Source organism: Vulpes vulpes, chromosome 1, assembly GCF_048418805.1.
Source record: "Vulpes vulpes isolate BD-2025 chromosome 1, VulVul3, whole genome shotgun sequence".
In the NCBI taxonomy this organism is placed as follows: Eukaryota; Metazoa; Chordata; class Mammalia; order Carnivora; family Canidae; genus Vulpes; species Vulpes vulpes.
The window spans coordinates 19,252,117-19,262,871 of record NC_132780.1 but is presented as its reverse complement, the minus strand read 5'-3'; the positions used below and the strand labels follow the sequence as shown (position 1 = coordinate 19,262,871).

The following is a 10,755-nucleotide window of genomic DNA, read 5'->3' as shown; positions in this document are numbered from 1 at the left end:
CCCAAGTGACCAATATTGATCCACAGGTAGGGACATTTCTATGCCCCTACTCAGCAGGAAGAAGTTACAGAAGATGAGACCTTCCACTTTCAACAACCTCAAAGATTTAAGGGTCAAAACTGTTCAGGGGGGAAATGATGGGGGACACAGGACTAGCTGAGGACAAAACACAAGCCCAAAGCAACACATTGACAAGTTCTTGAAACAGGCAGAGGGATATTCCTCTATGGACTCAACTGCCTCAATGTTCATACTTTGCTAAGGGCAAAAGACAATCTTAGGTTGACCCCTAGGAGCCTGTAAGTCTACTTTAATGTATAAAAATTCCTTTAGAAATTTCCTTTATCTCTAGACCCCCAAGGGACATGCTGGCAATCATCACCCAAACACGTGGCCCGCCGTTATACATATGAAGGGTCTCATGACTCAGGTTTTACTGGACAGTAATAATTGACCTTTTCCCAATAATAGCTAGCCCCACGAAGGTCCTGGAAACTTTGCTTCCAAAATTCCTTAGAGAGTATGCTATCCTCAAACCCCTCCCACCTCCCAGGCATATAATCAGCCACTTCTCACAGGCCCAGCGCAGCAGTTTTTCTTCCCAAGGGTCCTGTCCCTGGGCTTTAATAAAACCACTATTTTGCACCAAAGGGCCTCTCAAGAATTCTTTATTGGTCATCGGCTCCAGACCTATATTCCAAAACGTCTTCATTATGACTAAAGGTTTAATTAGATGGTAATAACTGACATTTTCCCAACAATAGCTAGCCCCCTCTAGGTCCTGGAAACCTTGCTTCCAAAATTCCTTAGAGACTACGCTATCTCTAAACCCCTCCCAACTTGAAAGTATATAATCAGCCACTCCTCACAAGCTCGGGGCAGCAGCTCTTCCTTCCCACAGGTCCTGGGCTTTAATAAAACCACCATTTTGCACCAAAGATGTCTCAAGAGTTCTTTCTTGGTCGTCGGCTCTGGACCTCACTTCATCAATTATGATATAAAAAGTTATCCTATGGTATCAGCTATCTTCCTCATAGAAGTCCCCATCAAATTGATTGTTCGTATATATATATGAGCCTCACAAAAGAAGGAAATAATTCCATTTCGGCCACAGAATAAACCTAGAGGACATTTTTTAAAGTTCTGTTGAAGCCATGCCTGTGCCCCTCTGGCCAATTTAGTAGTCTGTAAATTTCAGCACGCACCTTTAGCCTGGGAGAGGGATGAAGTAAACTTTTCCTTGCATATGTGTACATCATTCACTGTTTCCTAGAAAGACAGAGACTCCAACCTTCATGCACAAGGTCCCCAGGGGCACCCATACACAACCTCCAAGCACTCCATAGCATCTGTAGGTGGCACCAGTGGGTCTACAGGCATCAGCAAGTGTTACAGACCACCCTGCTTCCCTTCTGATTAGCTGCCCTCAAGTTTCTTTAAAATTCTGAGGACCACCAAAATCCTTGGAGTTGGTTCTTGGACAGGAGTCCGTCTTCTACCCAAGTGGTTGGCCTCCTAAATAAAGCTGAAATTCCTTTCTAACCAAAACCCATGCCTTGTGTGGCTTCATGAAGGAATGGGAGCTGGCTTGGAGTTTGGGGGAAAATTGTGGGATCCTTTAACACAATGGGAAGACCATTCTTGTGATGCTTTATGGGGTAATGTAAAGTTAATTGAGGGAGCAGAGAAACAGGACTTGGGCTCAGAAAGAGTGACTTTTATTTTTTATTTTTATTCTTTTTAAGATTTTATTGGAGAGAGAAACAGCAAGAGTTGGGGGGGGGGCACCTGGGTGGTTCAGGGATTAAGCATCTGACTTCGGATCAGGGCATGATCCTGGGGTCCTGGAATTGAGTCCCACATCAGACTCCTCACCAGGAGCCTGCTGTTCCCTCTGCCTATGTCTCTTTCTGTGTCTCTCATGAATAAATAAATAAAATTTAAATAAAAAAGAGTCGGGCGGGGTTGGGGGGGCAGAGGGAAAGGGACAAACAGAGTCTCGCTGAGTAAGGGACCCCACTACAGGGCTCTATCCCAGGAACCTGAGATCATGACCCAAGCCAAAGTGAGATATATAAACAACTAAGCCACCCAGGTGTCCCAAGAACAACTCTTTTAATGTTTGAAGTTAATAATTATATGCTTAGTACTGGAGGGTGAGGTATGTTTCTGTAGGGGGTATTAAGTCCTATATATTTCTACAAATTTCTCTTTTTAAAAAGATTTTATTTATTTATTCATGAGAGACAGAGAGAGAGAGAGAGAGAGAGAGAGAGAGAGGCAGAGACACAGGCAGAGGGAGAAGCAGGCTCCATGCAGAGAGCCTGACGTGGAATTCGATCCCAGGACTCCAGAATCACGCCCTGGACCGAACGCAGGCCTTTAACCACTGAGCCACCCAGGAATCCCCGGATTTCTCTTTTTTTTAAATTAAAGGTTAGTTTATTTGGAAGAGAGAGAGTATGACAGAGAGAGAGAAAGAGAATGGGATTGGTGGGAGGGGCAGAGAGAGAGACTGTCTCAAGCAGATTCTGCACTGCGCTGGCAGCCCAACTCCATGGGGCTCCATCCCAGGACCAGAGATCAAAACCTAAGCCAAAAGCAAGAGTCTGCAGGTCAGCAGACAGTGCCACACAGGCATCACTCCTCAAATTTATACACCTGAAAATACTTTGAAAAATTTCTATGGTGCTTTTCATTTAGTTCAATATTAACTATTGGTGAGAAGTAAAGGAAGTAATGAGATCCTTTGAGGATAGAGAAGCCAGCACTTATTGGATCCTCATCAAAACTATGCAGGCAGGGATGCCTGCCTTCAGCTCAGGTCATGATCTCGGGAACCTAGGATCAAAACCCAAGGCAGGGACCCTGATCTATGGGAAGGCTGCTTCTCCATTTCCCTCTTCCTGTAGCTCCCCCTACTTGTGCTCTATCTCTAATAAATAAATAAATAAATAAATAAATAAATAAATAAATAAAAACTTTAAAAATCATAAACAATAAAAAGCAACTATGCAGGTGAAAGGACAGCCATCTGAGCTAAAAAGTGAATATTTTTCTGTTTCTCTCATCATCTCACCAATGACCAATTTTCTGTCTTTAAACTTTTTTTGTAGTTTCAAATTTTAATTCACTATTAGTTAACACATAGTGTAATAGTTCCAGCACTAGAATTTAGTGATTCATCACTTATATACAACACCCAGTGCTCATCACTCATGCCCTCCTTACACCTTCACTCATTTCATCCACTCCTTAAACAATATCCTCCATAGCCCTGAGTTCCCTCTTTTATTCCTCCTACATTCAATTGTCTCATAGCTTAAATTCCATGTATGAATGAACTCATAAGGCATTTGTCTTCTCTAACTTATGTCACTTAGCATAATATGTGAGCTCAATCCAAGTCATTGCAAATGGCAAGATTTCATTATTTTTTGCAGCTGAGTAATATTCCATTGTATATAAAAATCCTTCAATCTTTAAGGCAGTTGATGGATGAAGGGCTCATCTTCTATAACTTCTTCCCGGTGACAGAGGTTGTAGCTGTTTTGCTACCTATACACCAAAATAGGTCACTATCTGTTCCTACAAGGAACTATTACTTCAACTATGTGGCATGAAAATAAAACATTAAAAAGTGGGTTGCCAAGGTGGCTCAGTAAGGCTACCAATGGGAACCAGTGTGTCTGATCTAGCTCCCCACTCATAGTCCATTATGCTCATGTTACAAAATGAGCTCATGTTGGTGTTATGACTCTACTAAAATGAAGATGATTTTCTTTCTTTCTTTCTTTCTTTCTTTCTTTCTTTCTTTTTTTATGATTTTCTTTTGTGCTACTACATAGCCACAATTCATTTTAGGGCAGGAGGAACACAGATGGCAGGTCTGTGGCACAGATGCATCTGCCTCTTAGAAATTTAAGATTCTTCACACAGTGGCCGATTTTTTTTTTTACGTTGTTTTTATTTTTTATTATTTTTAAAGATTTTATTTATTTATTCATGATAGACTTAGAGAGAGAGAGAGAGAGAGGCAGAGACACAGGCTGAGGGAGAAGCAGGCTCCATGCTGGGAGCCCAACGCGGGACTCGATCCCAGATCCCAGGACCACGCCCTGGACCAAAGGCAGGTGCTAAACCGCTGAGCCACCCAGGGATCCCCACTGTGGCCGATTTAAATGCTTGATGCATTCTGTACATGAGATTCTAAATGAATCCAAACACAAAAGACATCAATTTCGATCAGTAGAGAGTGGCAGTCAACTTCAGCACCCGATAGCCATCCCACAGGGATTCCCACTTAAAATACAAATAATTTAGCTGCTCCACCAGGGGAAGCATAGAAGAATCAGCCAATGAGACTGCAGCCAGTGAGTACTCTGAATACAGCCAGGCTAACTCCAGAAAAAAATGAGACACAAAATATTGTAGGCCATTTCCATGGTGACACCTGAAAGAGCAAGATCCCTCTAATTAGCACACTCATTCACAGCTAAAACCTTTTACGTAGTGCGGAATAGTTCAACCACTAGGATGGAAATAAACAATCACAATGTCAAAAAGGAATAGAAAATCAACCTCCAACGATCTGGTAGGAAACATGTTTAACACACATGGATTATATATTCCCAAGTGTCTAAATGAACCAAAAATCACACTAATGATGATCTCTTAATTCTCAAGTGGCCTAAATGAGAACCCTTCAATATACCGAATTTTTGTGTTTAGGTACCCACCTCAAGATGGCCAACTATTAAACAAAAGAACCAAGGGGGATAAATATTTTACTGGTATTGAGAACCTTGTAAAGAAACAGTGACAAGGTAGTAACCAGGCAGGAAAACATATAAGGAGTCTTCTGGAATAGTGACAAAAAATGAACTAAAAAAAATGAACTCCTGTAGAAGTACTTCCTACGGCCCCACCTTCTTTTTATACTTTAAATAGGATGCAGAAGATGAGGCATTAAAACCAAATCTGCTGTGAGAGAATAAGAATTCTTGTCCCCTTAAATATCCTCCTAGCTGGAATAAAAATTAAATGGACATGAGCAGAGTAACAGGAGAAAATAAAATTAAATAGATGAATGTAGGGATCCCTGGGTGGCGCAGTGGTTTGGCGCCTGCCTTTGGCCCAGGGCGCGATCCTGGAGACCCGGGATCGAATCCCACGTCGGCCTCCCGGTGCATGGAGCCTGCTTCTCCCTCTGCCTGTGTCTCTGCCTCTCTCTCTCTCTCTCTGTGACTATCATAAATTTTTAAAAAAATTTAAAAAAAATAGATGAATGTATAGGGAATGTACATAGGCATCGAAATTCCAAAGAATGTGAGGCAAGATGAGGTACAAATGGCATCATGAACTAAGGCAAAAGGGATCAGGAGTGTGGAGCTTCAAAGAAGAGGAAAACACTTTACAGAGTGATAAGAAGAAAATATATTTGGGAATTAGATATGTGTCCTACATTACAGGTGGGTCAATGGGATAAACTATGTCTCTGTGAATAACCCTTATCTGGGAAAGACCCTCAATTTAGATCTACTGTGTGGTTAAGGGAGCAGGAAAGGTTTTCTTGAGCCTGCAGGTTCTCAAGTATCTTCAACTCAAATTATCCACAGACCCAATAGGTATATTTAGTGGTTGGTGGATGGAGAGGCCGTCCTGAAGAATTCAGTTCTCCCATCTGTAACTTCCTTAGGAGTTTCACATGTTAAAAGTTGACCTGAAAAAAAGAAAGTTGACCTGGTAGATTGTTTGACATCACTGATCAGCATTGAAGTCTAACAATAGGTCAGTATAGTCAAAGTCACTTCAGGAGGCGATGACCCAGGTATATTTTCAAAGTTAGCCCTGTGGCTCAAGGAATATAATTAAATGAGGCATTTAGGCATTTATAAGAAAACAAAAGAAGAAATATGTTAATGATTAGAACAAATGCTAAGCCAGTTTCTGACCTCTAAGACTAGCCAGTTGAACAGACATCTAGATATCAGACTTGAAGTATCTTCAGATAGAGTGAGGACAGATAGCAACCACCTGATATATCTTCCTGGTTTATAGTTGAAATGCATCTGTTCATGTGTTCAGGGGTACATCGAGTGATTAAGGTGGTCTATACATGAGCTATTAGGAAGATTTTGTGGGACGGCTGGGTGGCTCAGCAATTTGGCGCCTTCCTTTGGCCCAGGTCGTGATTCTGGAATCCCAGGATTGAGTCCTACATTGGGCTCCCCGCATGGAGCCTGCTTCTCCCTCTGCCTGGGTCTCTGCCTCTCTGTGTCTCATGAATAATTTTTTTTTTTAAGGAAGATTTTGTTACATAAGGTCATTTATATTAAGTCTACAGATCTCATGAATAAAGGGAGATTTATTTTCAATGATTCCAAGGCAGAAATGTGGGAGAAAAATCAAAATATTAATTTGGGGATTTGGAGCCAGTTATGGGTAACACCAGGAGAAATCAGGATCTCACCTAGTTTGTAATGAATAGTACTGAAATATTTCTCTACAAAGATGTATTATTGAAACAAACTGTTCTCTATAATCACCCTCGCTGTTACCAAACATAGCCAAAATAACACTGTATTCATCGTAAAATAAAGGTAGTTCAAGAAAGAACACTGGGAAATGCCTGCATGGCTCAGCAGTTGAGCGTCTGCCTTTGGCTCACGTCATGATCCCAGGGTTCTGGGATGGAGTCCCACATCAGGCTTCCCGGGGAAGCCTGCTTCTCCCTCTGTCTATGTCTCTGGCTCTCTCCATCTCTCATGAATAAAGAAATAAAATCTTAAAAAAAAAAAAAAAAGAACACTAGGCCTGAATTTTTGCATAAATAACTGCATCAAGAATAGAGGTTTGACTTAGAGATTTTTAAAAAATAACTTTGGTGAACTATTCACAATGATTCTCCAGATTGAACTTTTTTTTTGTTTTTTCTTTGTTGTTGTTGTGTTTTTTTTTTTCCCAGATTGAACTTTTAATAGCCTCTCCAGGCCAGAGGTCATGCAAAATCCTTGCCATCAGATTTCCTGCAGTACATACATGTATGAATAAATTCCACTCTTCTTGAGGTCCCCAAATATCCTAGGTCCTGGCACCTCTTAGGACATGATTTTCTTTACTGACCTGGTGAGGCTGCTGGGAACTCTCAAAGCAACGTATCAGGCTGATATTTCCAAGACGGCTTCATTGGTTCACAAAGTCAATCATAGTCCCTTAGAGCTGTTTTGTCATGTCTGAGTCTATGCAGCTCTTTCTCAGCTATGACACTCCAGTCAAGTTTTGGTTATATAACCAGTGTTTGTAATTGTGTCTTGTCATAATAGAACAGATTGTTATAGAAATTATGCAAATACATATATTTGCATAAAAACATAGGAATATTCACTGAGAGTTTCTGATTTTGGGAGGAATCAAGAAGGAGGAAAAATAAATGTTTCCATTTGTTCTAAAGATGTATTTTGTGCAACTGCTGCAAGTTAGTCAATCTAAAACAAAAAGGGAAAAAAAAATAAAACAAAAAGGGTTTTTACTCAGTAAAAAAACAAAAAAAATTTTTTTTTTACATTCCAAGTTTTTGTTTAGATTTCAGTTAGTTAACTTACAAGGTAATATTTATTTCAGGAGTACAACAATTATTTTACATGCTGTACACCACCCAGTGGTCATCACAAGTGCATGCCTTAATTCCCATTACTTATTCAACCCATCCACGTACCCACCTCCACTCTGACAACCATCAGTTTGTTCTTATAATTGAGTTTGATTTTCTTTTATTTATTTATTTATTTATTTATTCATTCATTCATTCATTCATTCATGATAGACATAGAGAGAGAGAGAGGCAGAGACACAGGCAGAGGGAGAAGCAGGCTCCGTCCTGGGAGCCCGATGTGGGACTCGATCCAGGGACTCGATCCAGGGACTCCAGGGTCACGCTCTGGGCCAAAGGCAGGCGCCAAACCGCTGAGCCACCCAGGGATCCCCCCTTGAGTTTGATTCTTAGTTTGCCCCTCCCTTTCTTGTTTTCTTTCCTGTTGCCTACTTATTTTGATTTTAAATTATCATAGGAGAGAAATCATACGGTATTTGACATTCCCTGATTTATTTCACTTACCATAAAACTCTCTTGCTCCATCCATGTTGCTGCAAATGGCAAAATTTCATTCCTTTTTAGGCTGATTAATATTTGATCATATATATATATGTGTGTGTATATATATATATATATATATACTCTTCTTTATTATTCAGTAGTCAATGACACTTGGGTTAGTCTGCATGAGACAGAAATGCTAACTGCCCCTCACTGTTGAACTGCTCCTCCGACAAATGAGCCATGAACAGAGCCACAGCATTGGACTATACTCATCTTGGCTCTACAAAAGGGAGGAAGGTCCTACACAGCAGTTCAGCAGCTTCCCTAAAAGGCCATTCATCTACAGTGAATCTGACATCTGTTGGGTTGTATCCCTGGGACGCTAGGGCTTGGTACTATATCCCTGGGATACTAAAAGAACCATAGCACATACCTTGCTAATCTTGCCTAATCCACTGTCAGGAGTTTTCTTCATTTTCAAATATCATGTAAATATAAAGCATCATTCAATACCCCTCCTCCCTCCAGTGCCCCTGATCTAGGCCTGGGCAAACACAGTCATCATTGTCATCCAACAGCATCTGGTCCTCAGCAACACACAGGAATTCAGTTAAATCATGAAGAATTCCCTACTCCTCAGAAACCCACCACCCTTTTTAATCCCAGTGCATGGATTAATCAGAGGAAACCCCCAAGAGCTGCCTTTGTAGTGGCTAGAGGGAGACACCTCCAGTTCCCTCCCCCATGTGGGAAAGAATTTTTCACATCTTCTTTTAATAAGTCTTAATTTTCTAAGGATGGTGCCTTCATTGAGTTTTACTTAGATTCACCTCCTACATCCCAGTGCTAAATGTCTGAATTAATACCCATTCACCCTCCATCTCTCTAATATCAATTTAGTGAGGACATTCTTGCCACAATACAGTCAAAAAAAGAATGTCGGCAATGCCTATATACCTGGAAACAAAAACAAGTTAACGTAAAACTACAGATCTGGAGATAACTAGGAAATATAACAAATAGAAACTATTTTTCTAAATCCACAGTCATTTGTGCAAACAAGGACAGTCTTCCTGTTCCACATCCTAATTCTTAACCTTACACATTTTCTAGGTCTTACCTGGGCTACCCTATCACTCCTATTGGGATAAGTTTCTCCTACTTATGGAGTATCTAAGACATCTGGACTGTCATTATGCACAGGTGTCCTTCATAGGCACAGAAAGACAACACCCTGGGCAGCCAGGTGGCTCAACGGTTTAGCGCTGCCTTCAGCCCAGGGCCTGATCCTGAAGACCTGGGACTGAGTCCCACACATCAGGCTCCCTTCATGGAGCCTGCTTCTCCCTCTGCCTGTGTCTCAGCCTCTCTCTCTCTCTGATGAATAAATTTTAAAAATCTTAAAAAAAAAAAAAAAAGAACCCCAGGACTAAGTCTAGATTTACCATTCAAAATAAACAGGTTAAAGGAAGTTCTGTGGGAGTCTTTAAGAGACAGGGGAGGGGTATCTGTGTGGCTCAGTCAGTTGGGTGTTGGCCTTGGGCTCAGGTCCTGGTTCTGGGGTCCTGGGATCGAGTCCCACATCAGACTCCCTGCCCAATGGAGAGTCTGCTTCTCCCTCTCCCTCTCCCCTTGCTCATGCTTCCTCTCAAATAAAGAAATAAAATCTAAAAAAAAAAAACCAGAAAATAATAAGAGACGGTGAGGGGAAAGCATCGGGAAAAAGGAGAGGTGATCATTCACTAGGGTGAACTGGAGATGTTATATCACAAGTTACATTATCCACTGAGCCTACTGTGGGAGCCTGAGGGTCATTATGAATTCCATTTGGAGGCATATGTGAGCTTGAAAAATAGATTTCATGAGCAAAGCTCACCCTCCTGAGTTGAAAAAATTTATAGACAAGAAATTATCACTGAAATTAAATGGTGGCAGATATGCAAAGGAATATTGTGGGGGTTTGATATTTTTATGAATTTTGTGATAGTCGTGGAGGCAGCAAGCAGTGGGCAACAGAACAATATTGGAATAGTGGTAATAGGAGGAAAGAGTATCACGTTAGAATTCTTGGAACAAGTATAAACAATGGGTGTGTTCATCAGAAGAAACCAACTGCTTCCACATGTCTCCTCTCCATCGTACCTTTTCAACCACAATATAAAAATCAGGTTGTGTGCATTCCTATATCGAACTTTTTGTTAAATAAACTCATAATACTAAAATATGCTTTCTCAAACATTCTGAACATGGAAAATTCAGTATTAGCTCTTATTTTAGTATTGTGTAACATAAACTGTTTCTGGTTGAGACTGATTTGGTCCAAAGCTTTTATCCATTAATATAGAAGAATCTGATTAAATGTGAAGCAGGGAAAGCATGTCTTCAATCCTTCTTTTAATGGAAAGATAAAGAATTGCAAATCTGAGGTTTCTTCTGAAACATTAGCTGTAATTTTCAAAACTCTTACAGTAGCTTTAATGTATGGACTTCTTCCAAGAACCCCAAGTACAGTGCAATTGAAGTAAACACAGGAAGTAATGATACACTTATTTTGAACAAAAATGGGGAAAAATGTAGTGTACAAGAATAGAACTCTAGAGAAAAACAAAACAAACAGGTACATTGCCTTGTGACTTTGCAGGGTGTTGTCTGGGGAA

General features: G+C 40.7%; 1 pseudogene; it reads left to right on the top strand.

Annotated features, from left to right (window-relative positions):
- The first annotated feature begins 9,959 nt into the window (after positions 1–9,959).
- LOC112912945 (small nuclear ribonucleoprotein G pseudogene) lies at positions 9,960–10,180 on the top strand (annotated as a pseudogene).
- Positions 10,181–10,755: the final 575 nt, after the last annotated feature.